At 44.2% G+C, this 20,217-nt stretch overlaps 3 non-coding genes across 3 annotated transcripts; 2 read left to right on the top strand and 1 right to left on the bottom strand.

Moving 5' to 3' along the window:
- The first annotated feature begins 17,782 nt into the window (after positions 1–17,782).
- On the top strand, positions 17,783–17,854 carry TRNAD-GUC (transfer RNA aspartic acid (anticodon GUC)). Its single transcript has one exon. It is a non-coding gene; the product is annotated as a tRNA-Asp (tRNA).
- Positions 17,855–17,962: 108 nt separating this feature from the next.
- Positions 17,963–18,034, bottom strand: TRNAD-GUC (transfer RNA aspartic acid (anticodon GUC)). Its single transcript has one exon. It is a non-coding gene; the product is annotated as a tRNA-Asp (tRNA).
- Positions 18,035–18,496: 462 nt separating this feature from the next.
- On the top strand, positions 18,497–18,568 carry TRNAW-CCA (transfer RNA tryptophan (anticodon CCA)). Its single transcript has one exon. It is a non-coding gene; the product is annotated as a tRNA-Trp (tRNA).
- Positions 18,569–20,217: the final 1,649 nt, after the last annotated feature.

Below are 20,217 nucleotides of genomic sequence, written 5' to 3'. Positions count from 1 at the left end.
GCAGAAAGATTTCAGCCATCATCCAGGCTAGCACATTGTTACCTGGCTGCTCCAATGCTGGGATAATGAGGCCAGTAGCCTGGAATTAGAAGGTAGGGAAGCCAAGCAGCTGGGAACCCTTTCTAGGGAAGGAGGCATTGACAAAGCGATTGGAAAAGGGGCACAAGCTCAGCCTCTGGCAGCAGCTTCTGTCAGGTGTGAAGGAAAGGTATCCCTTCAAGGAAGATGTTACAAGTCACCCAGGCAAGTGGACCACCATGAAGAGAGGTGTCTAGTACCTGAGAGAGTTAGCCATGCCAGAGGTGATTTATGATGACCTGGACAATGAACAGCTGTCCAATGACCCACATAAAGTCAAGTGTATATGACCTATGTGGCAGAAGTTTGTATGGAGCACACCATCATCATATGCCAACTTTATTGGCATTAATGACCTGGAAAGATTGAGAGGGACTAACAGTGGATGAATTGGCTGGCCAACTCCAACAGTACAAAGCCTCTCTTCCTCCCTGCGGGCCTACATCTCAGCTGTGGACAAACTGGTGCAGCAACTCAAAGAGGAGAGGTCCTACTCCCCACCTATATGGAGCAGTGTCTCAGCTATTGGGAGTAAGCATTCCTCTGCTCAAGAGAGAGGATACAGTGGGTACACACCACAGGCCACCCTGTGGTTTTACCTGCAGGACCACAAAGAGGACATGAGGAAGTCGGGTGGAAAATCTACCTTGATCCTAGAGGCACAAGTACATGACAAAAGGGGGTTCTTCCATAAAAACTGCTGCTCCGGTCTTCATTGGACAGTGCCCCAGACAAAGAAAAAGGACTGATCTTACTCCAGATCTTAACGAAAGACTTCTGATTTGTATTTAGAAGTGAGTAGGGAATACTACTCCACCCAGCCAGGTGGGGAAGGGGGACAACTGGGTTTACTGGCCTGTGTGGATTCAATGGCCCGGTACATCAGGCCCACAGGACTATAAGGCTCTAGTGGACATGGGTGCACAGTGTACCCTAATGCCCTCAAGCTATAAAGAGGCAGAATCCATTTGTATTTTTGGAGGGACAGGAGGATCACAACAGCTAACTGTGTTGGAGACTGAAGTAAGCCTGACTGGGAACAAGTGGCAAAAGCACCCTAACTGGCCCAGAGGGTCTGTGCATCCTTGCCATAGACTACATCAGGAGAGTGTATTTCAAGGACCCAAAAGGGTACTGGTGGGCTTTTGGTATAGCTGCCTTGGAGATGGAGGAGATCAAGCAGCTGTCTACCTTGCCCCATCTCTCAGAAGACCCTTCTGTTGTGGTGTGGCTGAAGGTCAAAGAACAACAGGTGCAGACCACTACCACAGTGGTGCGCTGGTGGCAATATCACACCAACTCCCCAATTCCCATCCATAAGCTCATCAACTGGAGAGCCAAGGAGTGATAAGCAGAACCAGCAGAACCCACTCACCCTTTAGCAGTTCCATATGGCCAGTGTGAAAGTCTAATGGAGAGTGGAAACTAACAGTAGACTATTGTGATCTGAATAAAGCCATGCCACTACTGAGTGTAGCCATGATGGACATCGTAGAACTTCAACACAAACTGGATTCAAAGGCAGAAGTGGTATGCCACAACTGATATTGCTAATGCATTTTTCTCAATTCCTTTGGCAGCAGAGTGCAGGACACAGTTTGATTTCACCTGGACGGGTGCCCAATACACCTGGAATCGACTGCCTCAGGGGTGGAAACACAGCCCTACCATTTGCCATGGACTGATCCAGACTGTGCTGATCCAACTGAAAAAGACATTGGCAGCATATGAAGGAGATCCAGCTGCTTTGGAAGTGGTCGGTAATGAAGCATAGCTCCTCTTAGCACCCTGACTGCCAGTGCTCAGCTGGATGTTCAAAGGGAGGGTCTCCTTTATGCGTCATGCAACTGATGCTACATGGAGTAAGTGGGTTACACAACGGGCTTGAATAGGAAACCCCAGTCACCCAGGAATCTTGGAAGTGATCGTGGACTTGCCATAAGGCAAAGATTTCAGAATGTCATCAGAGGAGGAGGTGACACCTGCTGAAGAGGCCCCACTGTATAATTGCCAGAAAATGAGAAGCAATATGCTCTGTTCACTAATGGGTCCTGCCATATTGTGGGAAAGCTTCAGAGGTGGAACACTGCTGTATGGAGTCCTATGAAACAAGTCACAGAAACTGCTGAAGGAGAAGGTCAGTCAAGCCAATTTGCAGAGGTGAAAGCTGTCCAGTTAGCTTTAGACATTACTGACCAAGAAAAGCTAAAGCTCTGTCTCTATACTGACTCATGGATGGTGGCAAATGCCCTGTGGGAGTGGTTGCAGCAACAGAAGCAGAGCAGCTGGCAGCACAGAGATAAACCCATCTGGGCTGCTGCATTGTGGCAAGGTATTTCTACTTGGGTAGACAACCTGGTTGTAAAAGTCTGTCATGTAGATTCTCATGTACCCATGAGGCGGGCCACTGAAGAACATCAAAACAACCAGCAGGTGGATCAGGCTGCTAAGATGGAAGTGACTCGGATATGAATTGGCAAAATTAGGGTGAATTAAGCACAGTGGGCCCATGACACCTGAGGCCATCAAGAAAGAGATAGAATCATAGAATCTTAGAATGGTTTGGCTTAGAAGGGACCTTAAAGACCATCTAGTTCCAACCCCCCTGCCATGGGCAGGGACACCATCCACTAGATCAGGGTGCTCAAAGCCCCATCCAACCTGGCCTTGAGCACTTCCAGGATTGGGGCATCCACAGCTTCTCTGGGAAACCTGTGCCAGTGCCTCACCACCCTCCCAGTAAAGAATGCACCATATAGATGGGCTTGTCGTTGAGGGGTGTACCTGACCATGGACGCACAAGTTACCCATGAATGTGAACCATGCACTGCAATCAAGCAAGCCAAGTGGTTAAAGCCTCTCTGGTATGGAGGATGATGGCTGAAATATAAATAGGGGGAGGCCTGGCAGATTGCCTATATCACACTCCCACAAACCCACCAAGGCAAGTGCGATGTGCTTACAATGATGGACAGAACTACCGGATGGCTAGAAATATGTCCTGTGCTCCATGGAACTGCCCAGAACACTAACCTGGGCCTTGAAAAGCAAGTCTTACAGTGACTCGGTACCCCAGAAAGAGTTGGGTCAGACAATAAGACTCGTTTCTGAAACAACCTCATAGACACCTAGGCCAAAAAGTACGGCATTGAGTGGGTATAGCACACCCCCTAACACGCACCATCCTCCAGGAAAATCAAACAATTCAATGGACTGTTAAACACTACACTGAGAGCAATGGGTGGTGGGACTTTCAAACATTGGGATACACATTTAGCAAAAGCCACCTGGTTAGTCTACACTAGAGAATCTACCGATCGGGCTGGCCCTGCCCAACCAAAACTTTCCTGTAATGGACCAGGGGATAAAGTTTCTGTAGTGCACATAAAGAATATGATAGGGAAGACAGTGTGGGTTATTCCTGCCTCAGACAAAGGCGAACCCATTCATGGTTTTTTTTTTCCTCAAGGACCTGGGTGCACTTGGTGGGTAATGTGGAAGGATAGGGAAGTCCAATGTGTACCTCAAAGGGTTTTGATGCTGGGTGAGAATGGCCAATGATTTGAATTGTATGATGTTAATTGCTATATAATACTATATGTCATCACTACTATGGTTGCTATATGCCATAAATGGTGTTATAGTAGAATTACCCAGATTAATGAATGAGTTTTGATGATAGAACTGGACAAGCAAAGTGGTGATGGAACTAGAACTGGCTTCAGCATGCAACAGTCCAACACCACACACCATCTCTCCTGCCCTGAAGGACTACTATGACAGACAGAACCCAAAGTCATGGACTAAATTAACTCAATGAACAGTTTAAAGGGAAGGCCTATAGATTAAGGGAATAACACCTGTGTGTATATACCAAAAGACAGGAGAAGTGATGGTGATCAATTGGGATATATTGGAAAGTATGGGACCTGAACATGACATAGATGGTATAGAGTAAGGGATGGATACTGTCCTGGTTTCAGCTGGGATAGTTAATTTTCTTCCTAGTAGCTGCTATAGTGCTGTGTTTTAGATTTAGTATGAGAATCATGTCGATAACACACTGATGTTTTAGCGGTTGCTGGGTCATGTTTATACTAAATCAAGGACTTTTCAGTTTCTCGGGCCCTGCCAGTGAGAAGGCTGGAGGGGCACAAGAAGTTGGGAGGGGACTCAGCCAGGACAGCTGACCCCAACTGATCAAAGGGATATTCCATACCATACGATGTCATGCTCAGTATATAAATCAGGGGTAAAGCTGTCTGGGGGGTGCTGTTTGGGAACTGGCTGGGCATTGGTCAGCAAGTGGTGAGCAGCTGCATTGTGCATCACTTGTTTTCTATATTCTAATTCTTTTATCATTATTGTTATTTTCTTCCTTTTCTGTCCCATTAAACTGTCTTTATCTCCATGCACGAGTTTTCTCACTTTTCTGATTCTCTCCCTCATCCTTCTGGGGGGGCAGTGAGTGAGAGGCTCTGTGGTGCTTAGTGGCCAGTTGGGGTTAAACCATGACAATAACATGTAATGGCTTCTTGGCAAGACAACTGCCATCACTCTCAATGTGTCCCCCCGTCCGTCCGTGTGTTTCCCCCCCTCCCCTTCCTTCTTCTTCCCCCAGCATTTATATTGCTAAGCATGACATCATACAGTATGGAATATCCCTTTGGTTACTTGGGGTCAGCTGTCCCAGCTGTGTCCCCTCCCAACTTTTTGTGCACCCCCAGCCTACCTGCTCGGTGGTGTGAGAAGCAGAAAAGGCCTTGAGTGTGTAAGCACTGCTCAGCAGTAACTAAACCACCTCTGTATTACGAACACCGTTTCCAGCACAAATCCAAAACATAGCCCATAGTAGCTACTATGAAGAAAATTGACTCTATCCCAGCCAAAACCCATACAACTGGCTACATAGGGAGGGCGTGTTCACAGTATTCTCATTAAGTATTGCAGTTAGGAGCTAGGAGGTAAGTGATTGCAATTCGGGTGTTGCTGTTATGTGCATGCAGGGTGAGAAGATGAATGTAGGTGCAAAAGCCTGTCAACCTGCTGAGATCTCTGACAGTGAACTTTTGACAATGTGCATGGTGTGCCTGCTGTTGTTGGACGCCCCGATACCGCCACCTATCCCCATCCTTTCTTTGTACCGTATCCAGCCATGGAACTGCCGTTCTTGATGTGTAACTTCATGCTGTTTTCCCTTTCAGAAAGTGACCTGGCAAAGGGAGAGAGCACACTGCACAACGACTGTCTCTTGGCTGTATCGTTTGAACACATGAAGGAAATGTGGCTTATGGGCTGCAGAAACTGTAGTCGCGACCTTCCAAATTTAATAACCTCTTTCAATGAGTTCTGTGTGTTTTTTCCTCTCTATAAACATAGCTTTCACTACTCTGTCTTTTCAAAAGCTATGAATTCTCTTTATTTCACTCAGCAAAATCTCAAACCAAGTAATTGTTTTACCACAGAGGAAGTTTAAATGTGGAACTAGCACAAGGCAACACCCAAATTCTAAATGCATCCTGAAACACAAAGGTATTTGAATCTGAGATATGTATCTATTCACAACATCCTTCTCCCAAATATCTCGGCTGAAGTTCTGCATCCGGTCTGCAGAGCTGCAATGCTCTTCTGTCCCTCCCTAAATTGTAGGCAAACTCAGATCTAGATCTAAACCTTACACACAAGCGTGTCTCTGGTTAAGAGAACAGGGATAGTATTAATTGGCCCTGTAGTGACCATTTTTGAGTACAGTTGTTCTTTCACTTCCACATATAGGGAAAACATTGCTACACTCTGCAGTTACAGGAGGTAGCATATCATAAGAATGTATGTTGTAATAGGATATCCACAATTCATTTACCTGAAAAAAACTGTTTCATTTTGGTATTTTAATCTTTCATCCTATGAAAATGTGATGTTATGCTACAGGATTGGTCAGACATTAGGAACTCTCTCCCATGCATCCTAAGGATTTTTTTCTAAATGGAAGTGATGACCAGAAGATTGGTCGATTAGTGCATCTGTCTTCTAATATATCTTCTGCCCTGAATACATATATTTCGGTCAGATTCCCAGACTGATCTAAATAGTCTTGCAAAGCTACATCCCATCAGCTTTGAAATCTTCTAGGGAACTGTACCAGATGATGGGCACTGTAAAAATTATTCCATAGCCAGGTTTAAGGATTGACACACCCACAACAGTCTAATGCCTTGGTGCTTGCCAGTTATCCTGATGTTATCCTTAATATAACCCAGATTAAGACAGAAGTGAAACTAAAAAGCTTGGTTTCAGCACTGTATTGGAACAGAGCCCTTCTGCAAAGCGATTGCTTTCTCTCCTTTGTTTAAAAAAGCACCTTCAGGAATATATACACTCTAAATGCATTAATCATTATTTCTTTAACAAGGGGGTTATTCATTAACAGTAATTAACTACTACTAAACCCGGTAATATAATTACTGGTTAGAAGTAAATTTTCAAAGTTTTATGAGTACATTTTTAAGTATCTATAGGAAGCAGAGTTGCTTTACAAATAGTGAAATTTTTACCTACTTAATTCCTTCTCCCCCAGTTTTACTATTTTGTGTATATAAGCAATTTAAACATGTTTTTTGGCTTCTAAATGTATCTTCATTTGTCATCCCTTTTCTTGCACTGTACAGGCCTCATTAACATGCAACTAATCTAGGAATGTACTAACAGTTAGGCTCTCTCATCAGCACATGTTGCTGTTGCCAGTGCTTAGCTATAAATAGTCAAGCTCAGCTTTTAATCATATGATGAAGTTATGAATGACTTTCCATTCTTAATGCACAGTTTCAGCCATTTTTGCCTTTTAAACATGGCTGAAATTTCTTATATTCTTTCTTGGCTCAGAAGCTAGCTTTATTTAAAATTTGGTAACTTACTACTGGTTCAATTGATTTTAAAAAGAAAAGGTCATCGTCCAAAACTGCTGGGTTTTGTAGATGTAAAACAAATGAACATTGTGGAAATGTCAGGGAAAAAAGTTGCTGAATAACACAGGACTTCCTCATCTGAAGAAACAAGAATTACTAATACTAAAGTTCGTATTAAATATTTTAGAATAACATGCTGACACATGCAATATATTGCTTATCTGATGGTGTGTGTGTTACAGGTTAAAGAAATATTCCAAGAACTTGCAGGTGTGCAGAATTATGTAAATAGGCCTTAAGAATACCAGACTATTTTGCTTAAATATACTAGTAAGTGAATCATAGAAATTATTCATTTTGTGGTAGACATATATGTATACACTCTTCACAAATGTACAGCTCTTACTCATAGTATTGTTGGTTGTGGGGTTTTTTGAAAACCCAAATAAACTGTCTGAAAAAATTCAGAAAAGCTCAAATTTCAGATTCAGTAGAGTAATAAATTCATTAGCAAGTTATCTAATAAGTTTGTTTAAATTCTTTTGCTTAAGCAGAAGAGTTTGTAGGATGAGGGCTTTGTCCATGTCAGACTGGGCAAAAATTTAATATCTTCTGCTGAATTTTGTCAGATATGCAAAATATTATTTGTATTTAGCACTGAAGTCCTTTCAAAAGGTTTAGCCTTCATGCCATTTAGAAAAAAAATGGTTCTAAAATATATCTTTAGCATTTCTCTTTTTCTTAATTTTCTTAAACTACGTCAGTTTGTGGCCCCCTCATCCATTAAACATGGATTTAAAGAGTTTACACAATTTCTTCCAGTATCAGTAGTTAATCCACAGAAAAACTTAGCCATTTCCTCTCTTCTTTCCATAGTTTCTGAAGTGCTATAATTAAAAGTGTATCAGTGTATCAACCCAAGAATGTTCATAAAGCAGAGTCAAACTGATGAATAAATACTCTCCATCTCTGGTTCCAAGCAATAGTCCTTGAACTCTCAGTTATTATTAAGTAAAAGAAGGGGCAGGAGCATTCACTCATTTGGGAAACCACATTTGTTAATTAGGACTTACACTGCAGAGACAGGGGACTGGGATAGAGTAATGATACAACTATAATAATTTTGTTCCTTTCAGTCAGCTGCTACACTGAGCAACTGCAGAGTTACCTAACTCTAGGCAAATTGGCTAATTTAATCTTTTGCAAAATTCCCAAAATGTGGGTCCTTCCCACATGCACAAACAAGGGAAATGATCTAACTGCTTCCCCATTTCCTACTCCTCTTTACTTTTTTCTTTTCTGACTTTTCTATATTCATTATTAATAACAAATGGACAAAAACAGGCATTAACTGCACATCTGGTTCAGCTCTGGCAAGAACTCTCAGGATGCCAGTGGCAACAGCTGCCAAGCGCCTTAATTTCAAAATGAAAATTCTCATATTAAACTTTCTGTAAGAGCCTGATTGATTTTTGCTGCCAAGTGAAACAAGCCAGTCCCATAGTTAAGACATTGTTGTAACTCCTCTCCTTTCCAAACACATACTAGCAAAATGCTATTGATTAATTCAGTTCAGAGAATGTGAGGGAGGGGAAATGATGTTTTTGCCAGCCATTTTGACCCAGATTGCTAGAATTTCATTTTATGAGCTGATTTTGTGTAAGATGAATAGGATTTAAGAGATATGGTTATTTCTTTTTCGTATTTTTAATATAACAATTACATCAAATAGTAACCTCAAATTTCTGCTATCGAACTAATTTTGCATCAGTAATTTTACTGGACTATAAAGCAGAGCATTTCAGAATGCCACCAGAGGGAGCCAATGCAATTACGAACTAGAAATTCTCCGGTTTCTGCAAAAAAAAAAAAAGCATGGAAAGATCATTATCCTGCAAAATAGCAGACAACAAAGAAATAAAGATTATTGTTCTGAAGCACAGTGTTTGTGCTTTTTGAAGTAAAAATCCCCACATTCCAATCACACACAATGAGGAACGTTGATATAAATGAAAAAAAAACCCTTGCTTATATGTTTTTTTCCCAGGAATAGATGAATTATTTTGCATTGCACTTCACTTTAGTAACCCCTTACTTTCATTGTTTATTGTCACTTTGACAATGTCTCCCTTCACATTTTAACCCACACCAGTTCCCCAGCCTTTTTCTCATCTCTTTGAACTGACATCCCCAAACCAGTGATTGCAGATAACCATCTCCCATCCATATCAGCTGTGAGAAAGCTGTAAAATGTCCTGTGTTCTCTGAATCTGACTCTACCTAGCAATGCATCCAGTATTTTTTTTCCTCTTGCTGCTTTTTCGTTGATTTTACTAGGATTAAGAGTAATTTGGTGATTGTCAGGCAATGTATTGCAGATACTGAGTAGTGTTAAGCTCTTACTTCAAGCAGCTGTGCTCTAAGCACATCATTCTCAACAGTTCTTCATTTTTAGCTTTGGCTATTCAACTGACTTTAAATATTCATCTCTTGTTTCAACTTTAAAGTGCACTGTGATTCATTTCTGTGTCTTTTTTTAAGTGTCAGGCTTTTACAACTGAGCAAGATGGTTAACCATCCATCACATCTTGAACAATCTCTGGTGAATGTGCACATTTGCTTTTCTCTATTACGAATAACATTGGAAATGGCAATTAATTTCTGTAAGGGCTTTTTAATGTTTTATTTTATACCATCTTCCTTCTTTCATCTGCTAAATCTAAAAGCCTATCCGCTTCCCTTCCATTTCTCAACCAGCGACTGAAAATTGTGCCAAAAAAGAAGCCAATCCCAGGATCTTCTCCTGGCATGGCTGAACAGAACAAGAAGTTTCCTCCAGCCTTCAAGTTGCAATTTTGCAGTCCCATGGGACAAGACATGGGGCATTGCACTTCTTGTTAAGCAGAAAGAGTAAAACAAAAGGGAGGGCGGGGGTAGGGGTTGGTGAGAATAGTGAAAAGGAGGACAGAAAGACTGCAGAGTGGAGAAGCCTGAAGTGAGAGCAATAGAACAACACATGACAAGGATAAAAACCCAACTACTGAAATGAGAATTAAGCCTTAATGTTTTTTATCAGTCATGAGGACCACTTGTGATTTCCCAGGGTCTCCTTGTGCACATGGATTACTGCAATCATTGGAGCACACCCCTGAGTAAGGAAAAGAAGAATGTGGTTTCCATGCCATGTAGCCCTTGTATCCTAAGGAAAGGAGAAGCGAGGAAACTATGACCCCCTCAAGCAATAGTTTTGTCCAGAAAAGGAGCTATTCTTCTGTTCCCCATGCACAATGCAATGAAATAGTAAATGCAGTGAAGTATGTGGTGACCAGAGGGCCAGGAACGCACAGTGAAGCCAGCACTACAAATCACTAGAGTGCTTGTAGCTATGACCTAGTGCTTGATTGTTAAAATAAATGAGTTGTCAACTTTGTCTTTTGCTGAGACTATTCTTAGCACTTTTGAGTTTATAACATTTATCATACTTTTTTTCCAAAACATTCATCAAGCTCTGAATGTCTTCTCTAATTGAACTCTTAGAGAAAGATTGCTAACAGATATTATATAGTTCATATAAGCTCCATTCATATAAGCTCAGATGGCATTTAGAAGATTCCAAACTGTCATTTGTTATGCTTTTTACTTAATACCAAATACCTTCACAGACGAAATGCACCTTGATGATGCACTATGACGTTTCAATATCTGCTCACAATGCTGCTTTTTCTTTCAACTACAGTGTTTTCTAAACTCTGGATTTTGTGAGTCCTCAATATTTTTTGTGAGTCAATTTCAGTGACGTATATCTGTTTGTCATGCTGAAATTTCTCAAAATCTTTATAAAAGTGGCAAAACATAAATAAATTTCCCTTTATATTTCCATGACATGTTCTGATGGTGTTTTCAAGGTGAGGTCAGTTTCTCTTGTGTTAACTACTAGACAAAAACTGAACTGAATTCTATTCATTCTTGGCTCAGCACACTGACTTTTTTTTTTTTTTAACCCACTGATTTTTCAGTACTACAGCAATACAATCTGTCAACTTTAGGGCACAGCAAGCACTGTTCAAGGTTTGGGACATTAGTGAATTCTGATGTGGGAGCATACAACATTTTTCAAGTCTCCTGCAGGATCTTTGTGTATTTCTAATTTAATACCTTAAGCAAGGACAGAGGTTTCAGTTTTAATAACACCTCCTCTCTATGCTCATCTTTGGTTTTGATGTCCAGTTTCCCCATAGTATTCACTTGGCCTGTACTTGTCTGTATTAACTATATTGGGTGAGCATTGGATTGCATTTTTGTGATAATCAGCTTTCTAAGATGAAGTTAAATTCATTGCATATTCCCTCATTTACAATTTTGTAAAGCCAATACCTTTAAAAAACTCCCCATGCTCTTCGCAGTATAGTTAATTGCTTTCTGTGATGCCTTTACCTCATGACGTCTTTGTTTTGGATACCTAACTTCAGTCTATGGTGCTTTTCCTGTATTATTTTTCTGTGGGTTTTGCTATCCTATGCTTTTCCTATGTCTATGTTTTGCTTTATTAGGTTCATAATTCCTTTTCTCTTTTTGAATGACAGTTCTTTATTCCTAGAACTGATATGTAAGAGTCAGACCTGATAGTTATATTATAGCTGCATATGACAGTATTTGATTTTTTTCATTTTTGTCTGTAGAAATTTCTTTCTTAGACACTACATAATTGGTCTATTTTGAAGCGAATTATTGACAATTTCAAGATTGTAAGAAATGCCATATTTCAGACCAAGTCAGACCAACAGTGGAATTGTTTTGGTCCACTGCAGTCTTTCAGCACAGCTAGAAAGTTTTGACTATTGTTGTAGCCATATGGTAGGCATATTCTAGTACCCCGAATGGCATTACACAGGAATACTTACATTAGTACACAATCTATTCGGGTTTTGGAGTGTCCTGATACATCTCTAAAGGCTTTACTGCATAAACATTCTTTTGAGACTACTCTGAAACAATACATCTCATACACCAAAAGAGATGCATTCTGCATACAAACTTGATCGATCTTCTTCCTTTTAATTACTGAGTCCTATCCTCTGATTTCTAAGCAGGACATCTCTCAGGGTTTTTACTCTTCTGAAGTTGAAATTATTAATTAAAACCAGCCAGCCTCCACTTTTCTTGGGTTTAATTTTCCAATTTTTTACGGTATTTCATCAGTACATTTGCTTGGCAACCCCTTTTGAGGGCAAAAGTGATTAGAATGCAGATTCCCTCTGAGGAGTCTATTCTTATTGGGAGTATCCATTGGATTCAAACCATGCCATAGGAATAGAAATGGCTAGATTCAACTATTCAGCTTTTCTTTCAGAGTGCTTTTTACTTAAACAGAAAATGCAGTTCTGCATGGGCACTTCTTGTCTATCTTATTTTGCAGTTCTCAGGACATAAATTTTCAGGCCCTGAGATTCCTCCAACAAGTTTTTAAAAGGCTCCATTTATTAGACAGTTCACATGATGCAACACGGAGAGGAAGCTGCCCAGCTGTGTGGCTGCATTTAGTACTGTATAAACTATAATAGGCATGCTAATAGGGGAAAGCCCCTTAAGTCCTTCCTCCCAGTAATCCTCCAGGCACTGACATACAATCTCATAGTCCCCTTTACCTTGAATTCAGCTCTTCAGCCATTGATTGTACATGGGATGACTGTTCACTCATTCCCTCAAGTGATGTAAATTGATTTTTCTAATAACTTCTAAAACTTCAGTTTAGCCTTGATCAAAATACATTAGCACAAAAAGACATCACTGAGTCATACAGTTTGCACAACAAATCCATTACACCAGACAGAAATTGTACAAGGCCAAAAAATACAGAAAGAAGTACTGTAAATTAATACGCCATCTGATAATTCATACATTCTTACTGAAAAGCTCAAGTCCCGTGCTGCGAACTTCACAAAGTGAGGGTACAGGCAAAAATTAAATGGAAAACAGAACACATAGAGCAGATGAAGCATTGGATGTGTGTGAATGGGCAGCAATAAGAGTACTAGATAACTATGAAGATTAATCAGAATCAAATGTATTCAATTTGCAGCTGCTCTTCTGGATCAGGGCATCCTAAAGACCACACACCAGTGAAGAGCTCCACTTCTCATCTAAGTTTTATGTTTGTACACCGATTTAGAAGCATTAATTTCTGCAGCTATAGAACACTCTTTTATTCCCCCCACTGAATATAAAATTACAGTCATTGGGCTGAATGGCACTGACTTGTGCCATTTTACAGTCTGGCAAGGAGATGAGTGCCTAACTAACTGCTCACAGAACTTACCTGTCAGCAACTGCTGGTCCTGAGGACTGTCCTCATTTCTTTCCGGCCACCCAGCTCATTGTGGCAACTACAGCTGGAGGGAACTGCTGGTGCAAGGAGCTGCCCTGACAACATTTCATCTTAGACTTCGCCCATTCCCCCTGCTGACACTTTCCAGATCACTCCATAAAACGCTGAAGAGGCAAAACCACTTCTGCAGCTTTTTTACTTTTCATCAGTTTGAACCTCTAACTTTTTTCTAAATAGACCTCTGTACAACAAATCTAAACCAAATGACAACTGATTTGTTTTCCTAGCTTCTTTCATCGACTCTAGTTTCAAAACCCCATATTACTCTTCAGTATCAGGGGAGTTCTTCAGAAGGCTGTAGTGTTTTGGAGGTGACACCGAGCAGGTGTCACTCGGTATTCACCTTGACTAATCTGAAGTAGATATATTTGTAAGTATGCATATATATGAAGCTAACCAAAAGCTATCTCAAGAAAATTGAAAGTAATCACAGTAATCAAATAAAATACAGTCATCCATACAGTTGTTTATGTTAAAAAGAAAGCTTACAATATTTAATAGAAGGCATCATTTTCAGAGTATGGTTCAACAAAGAGTTTATACTGAGAGATGCCCCATGTAAAAGGCTTGATCTAGTTCAAGACACTATTACATGGCCAAATTTTAAGTGGCTACTTAAAATTAGAGACAGTATCTTGACTTTGTAGCACCCACGACCATGTTGCTGGTATCCTGCATTGCACTGTGTCACATCCACTGCTTTTGGACTCCGGGATGCCTGCACAGCTGCACTGTGAGGATATTTTGTTCAGCCAAGCCTTCTGCCTGGGGGACCAGACAGTGCCTCCAAAGCAGCACTGCTGCACTTCACAGTTTGCATCTGAGATCTGCAAAAGGAAACCACAGTCTCAGCATTGCACTTAGGCAACCATAGTGCTAGAAGCACGGGTAGTTCTACATGGCAGGAGAAGTAGGAGCAGCTGCCATAGCATGGATCCATCCCAGATCACACTGCCAAGGATGGTATCAGCTGTGCTGAATCTCAGTGTGCCAGTAACAATATACGTTCCTTGTTAAGGCAAGTAAATATCAGCAGGTGACACAGGTGGATGACATCAAATTGAGGGGAGCAAATGATACGCTCAAGTCCAGGGCTGTCATTCAGCAGGACTTCGAAAGGCTGAAGAAATGGGCCAACATGAATGTCTTCCAATTCAACAAAGGCAAACGTAAAGTCCTGCACCTTGGATATAATAAACCCATACAACAGCCAGGAGCTAACCGGGTAAACAGCAGCTTTGCAGAAAAGGTCCTGGGGAGTCCCAGTGAACAACAAGGATGGACTTGAGTGAGCAATTGCTCTCATAGCAATGAAAGCTAATCCTATACTGGGCTGCATTAGTAACAGCATAGCCAGCAGATCAAAGGAAGTGACTACTGCCCTCACTCCCGTCTGGCACTTGTGAGGCTACCTGTGCACAGCCTGGGGCACTGCAATACAAGAAAGATACCAACAAACTAGAACGAGTCCGATGGAGGGTCGCCAAGAGAATAGGGAGCTGGAGCACGTGACAGACAAGGAGACGCTGCTGAAGATGGGTTTGTTCAGCCTGAAGAGACGCCTACAGGACAACCTAACTGTTGCCTTCAGCTACCCAGTGGGAGGGAATAGAGAGAATGGAGCCAGACTCCTCTTGGAGGTGCACAGCAAAATGACAAAAGGCAACTGATCAAGTTACAACATGGCAAATTCCAAGCAGATGTAAGGGTCAGGGTGGGGAGGTGTCTGGTGGGGTGGGTAGGAATTCTTCACAGTGAGGGTAGACAAGCTGTTGTGGCAAAGAGATTGTGGAATCTCGCATCCATGATGATATTCCAAACTCAGCTGGCTAAGTTGCAAGCAGAGGTTCAGCTAAGTAAGCCGCTAGCTTCCAGTGCTAGATCCCTGCCCAACGCCTGCTTATGGTCATAAAAGGCCTCTTGCATACAGCTGTTGCTCCAGGGAGCAAATCTCTAGTGGGTGCTGAACACAAAGCTGGTGCAATGATAACGAAAGCATGGAACAAGATTGTTAGGACCAGACACGTGGCATAGCTGTATGCAGATTCTGAGAAGAAGGCAGGTGCTTCACAGACTTTGGAACATTGATACTAGTTCCTAGTGCCTGTTCTGCTTTGTGTTTACGTGTCCCTGTGACAAATCAACAGGGAATGCATTTGTTCTGTAACTGCAAGTCATTGCAGCCTTTGAATACTCCATCCAGTTCAAAACAGCACTTCTGTTGTGCTGACTCATACCTCAGTGTCTCTTCTTGCTCCCCTTCTTAAACAGCTTTGCATAAGTCATATTCTTGCTTTGGATACACAAGGATATCTTTAAAAGACTAGCTTCAGAAGTACATAGAGTTTTCACTGAGAAAACAAAGGTGATCATCGTTTTCGCCATAGCAGGACAGTTGGTCAACCTTTCTTTAGGGTTAAGAACTGCCATCACCAGCTCAGGCCATAGTAAGTATTTTTAGTAGGTATGCTCACTTTCCCTGCCAAATGGGGAGTGGGAGGAGGCTGTGCAAGAGTATGTGCCGGCATATTGACTGGCACTCTTGGTTCAGGGTTGCCCTGCTTGGAAGAAAGTGTGGAGAATGTATGAGATGGCTGGTGCAGTCAGAAGTAGCTGTCCTAAAACGGGAGTGGGTGTGCAGAAGCACAGCGGTGAGTTGAGGTATGACCAAGAACTCTTGTTACTGAACTAGCTGCTCTCTAATAAAAACACCCACAGCAATGTACTGAGCCATTCCAAATGGTGCTTCAAGAGTCTGTTGCACCATAGGCTTTTCCCATATCTCCAGCATGTCCAGAACTCCCAGCCAGACCTGCTTCTGCCGCCCATGAACAAACTGAAGAGTACAACAAAATGGCCGCACAACTTGTTGTGAGCCTAGCTCCGGTATTCTGAAAGTGCTTAGCAATGCCAAGAATTTGCATGAGATGTTATGGAGACAGTGGAAGTCTTGTTCCAAGAGAAGACAGCCCAAGGAGAGGTCTGTGCAGGAACCCGAGGCAAAACCAGCTCTGAGGCAAAGAGCAGCAGCTAAGGCAGGTCTGACTGCAGCAAGCACCACTGCTTATACAGGTGGTCACACCTCAGCTACCTGACGGCAGGGATCAGGGAACAGCAGGAACTGAGAGTTCGAGTGTCCCTCAAAATGCAAACAGGTGGTAATACAAGAAGTGCGAGTGGTCCCTCAAAATGCAAACAGGCAATGTTTGATCCACCAGAAAGTCTCCTAACTTGAAGTTAACCATCAACAGCTTTTGAATAAAATTTGAACCTGCACAGCAGGTTTAGACCAGCCTAGCAACACTGGTCCCGATCCAGCTGTGGGTGGTTTAAAGCCTATCACCTGATCACAGCCCTACCAGGCCATCTCATTACACTGCCTCTAAAGTAATGAAATTATTATGAGGCTTCAGTTGTTATTTTTCACTTGTCAGGACAAAATTTGAATCTGTTGCATCCACTGAGAAACAAGTTTATATTCAAATCCTTAAATGACTAGGCCAGTTTTTAAAAATGCTTCATTTACAGGTCACTTGTATTTAGATGTTTACATACAGACAGCTGTTTGTTCTTTAGCTATGCTTGTCTGACAAACCTAAGCTGGGGTCTTTTTGTCCAAAGAGAAAACGAGCAGTAGCAGAGACATCAAAAAAGAACACTGGTTGTTCCACTCGCTTGTTTATTATATGGCATTGCATCTAACAACCCAGCAAATTAAATAGTTTCCTGTCTAATGTCACCGTGATTCTAACTCACAACCATGCTACTGCTGACTGAGTCAGTATCAAGCCATATGGTCAGTGCGTGTCCTTCTGCCTTTTACGCTCAAATCTCAAAGGAATTGGTTTCCATTTCTCTCGTTCCCTTTTTAGGTAGGTCAGAAGCAGGTGCTGGAGCCCCTTCACTCCAAGGACTGCTGACGGTAGGGCTTCTCAGGTTCCCGTAAAAAGAAACTGTCTGCGTGAACGAGATGCAAAAATGCCCAAGACACCCGAGCTGCCGCCCGGCCCCGCACCGCCTGCAGCCGGCCGCTTCCCTGGCGCTGCACTGCTCGGGGGGCCGCGCGCGCAGGTCCCCAGACGGCTCCGTCGTGGGGCGGGAGGGAAGAGGAGAGCCCACGGGTGGGACACAGGGACACCCACACACCCACACCCCCCGCGCCGGCACGAAAGGTGCGCAAAAACGCGGACACGAGCCACGGGGCAGCCTTTCTCCTCCCGCCGACCCCCCGTCGGGACCCCGCAGCGCCCGGCACAGCCCCCTCCGCTGCGGGGGCGGCGGCGCACAGCTCACGGCCATGGCGGGCGGTATCGCGGGCTGCGGTGCCCCCCGAGCGCCACCCTGGGGCTCTGGGCGGAGCCGGGGCGGACCCCCTTCCCCGCGGAGCGGCTGCGACGGGGCCCGGGAGCCCCGCGGCTCCTCGTTAGTATAGTGGTGAGTATCCCCGCCTGTCACGCGGGAGACCGGGGTTCGATTCCCCGACGGGGAGAGGTGCGCTCGCGCGTATGTATTTTTTTTTTTTGTTTCCCCGAATTCCTCGGCGGGAGATGGCGCTGGCCCGCGCGCCAAAATGCGCCCGCCCAGGAAAACGAGCGACCTCCCCGTCGGGGAATCGAACCCCGGTCTCCCGCGTGACAGGCGGGGATACTCACCACTATACTAACGAGGAACTGTCTTGATGGGTCTTTTCGCGATACACCTCTTATGCACAAGCCCACACGGCCACCCACCCCTCCCTGCCGGTGGGTGATGGCATCGGAGGGGTTTCGGCAGAAGGGCGGACGGAGCTATCTCCGAGCAGCGGGAACCGGTACCCACGAGCCTGCATACAGCGGCAATGTGGCGGGAGCCAGCTCGGCACCACCGGGGTGGCGGGAGGCCCTGCAGCCTGGGGCCAGCAGTGGGGCGGGCGTGGGGAGGGTTAACGTAACTGCGTGGGAAGGCGGAAAGCGAAGCAGTGGCGGAGGAGAGGGGCCGGCGCGGGGGGCGCGACTGAATCGATGCCGTTGCCATTGCGGGTGAGAAGGGTCGTCTTCCGCCCCGGCCCCGGCCCCAGCTCCGTATCTGCGGGGCGGAGGACGGCGGCCCATTGTGGGCGAGTTCTAATGCTCTGGGTGCCACTGCCCAGCAGGACCTCGTGGCGCAACGGTAGCGCGTCTGACTCCAGATCAGAAGGCTGCGTGTTCGAATCACGTCGGGGTCATTTCTTTTTTTCTATCTGCTTTCACAGGCTTCACCTCGGAAGAAACGGCGGGATGTTATTATTTTTTTTTCCCTAAAGTTTAGGCTCTCCTCTTCTTGCTTGAGCCTGAGAGGGAAAACAGAACTATAGAGGAGGGCCGTCTCAGCGGTGTCAGCGACGAGGCAGCCTGCCGAGAGAAACACGAGGAACAGGTGCCAGGAAAGCCTCTCGCTTTCGACAGCCGCGGTTTGGGAGAAGCGCTGGGGCGAGGCAGCGCATCGATGGGAACGGAATGGAGGACGCTGCCCGCCGTCCCGGCCGTGGGCACCGCGGCTGCCTGCAGCGGGGCAGGCGGAGGGGCCGGGAGCCGCCGCCCGCCTTGGCGGAGCCGGGGCCCGGGGCAGCGGCGGCCCCCGCGGGACACGGGCGTGCGCTGAGCGGGGCGGAGCGGGGGTGGTGGCTTACGGTTAGTGCCGTGTCCCTGTAACGGCAAAGATGCCATTGCACAAAATAGACGTGCCTTTGCGTGTGGTGGTTGTGTGTGCAGGGCTTTCTAGCATCATGCTGAAACACCAAAAGCAAGAACGTGTCAAAGATCTACTTTGAGTTTGTAAGACAACAGGCAGTATGGAAATAATGAGATAAAGTCAGAGGTATGGAAAGCGTAACTTTAAATTGTACATGAGACAGAGGCCAAAAGCATGGCAGGGAGATCTGTTTTCAATACACAAGTTCCCACGAGGCGTGGAAGTGCAGCCGGGGAGGCAGGCGGGCCGGGCAGGGCAGGAGCTCAGGCAGATGTTAAGAACCCTGAAGGCAAACAAAACCCTGATGGGGCGTGAGGGGAGGGAGCCTGGGGCGAGCCTGGGGGGTGGTGGGCTTAGTCTGTGGGGCAGAAGTTTTCTCGGAGCAGCCATTTCCACGTGCTGAGGTGCCAGAGGCTGCTGAGGTGCCAGAGGCAGAAGCGCTCAGAAGGCGCTTGATTTTGATCTAGGTATGAGATGGTGAGTCTAGAGGTAATGCTTTAGTGATTTGGATGGACTGAAAAGTTTGACACTTAATGAAATTTAATTAGGAGGGAAACAGTAGTTTGTCAAGGGCCTGAGTTTGAGGGACAGAGAAAAATACACCCGAGATACAATTAATTCTAAGTTTGTTAGAATTGTGTTGTAAACCGTGGCAGGAAAGGAAGAGAATACAGAAGTCTTAGAACCAGACTCAGCAGAGTCATCAAATTATGTGGGGGTTTTAAAGATAAATACTTTCGGTTTTACAGGCTAATATTTATTCCAGATACCCTTAAAACCTTTCAAATACAGAAATTCTGCGTCTTCCTTAAGTCCTCTGTTCCACTGCTTTGCTACCCCTTACTACAGACGCGACTATATGTAGTTTAACCTTCATGCCTCTTTTGCCATAACTTAAGTCCAGCCCTCGTGCTATTACACTGAAGAACAGTTTGTTCCCTTCCCCTTTTATAGGTACTTCTTACTTATTTGGAATTTGTTACGCCTCTCCATAGCTGTTCTAGAGTAATAGACTGTGTTTGCTGGGCCTCTGGTAATTTGTATCGCTCGCCTCTGGAGTCTTTCTAAATGAGCTGCATTTTTAAATGCCCAGAACTGGTCACAGTATTTCAGCTGATTCAGATTTTACCAGATCTAAACAGA

The sequence above is a fragment of the Falco biarmicus genome, chromosome 5, assembly GCF_023638135.1.
Source record: "Falco biarmicus isolate bFalBia1 chromosome 5, bFalBia1.pri, whole genome shotgun sequence".
In the NCBI taxonomy this organism is placed as follows: domain Eukaryota; kingdom Metazoa; phylum Chordata; class Aves; order Falconiformes; family Falconidae; genus Falco; species Falco biarmicus.
This window is presented reverse-complemented; position numbering and strand designations above follow the sequence as displayed.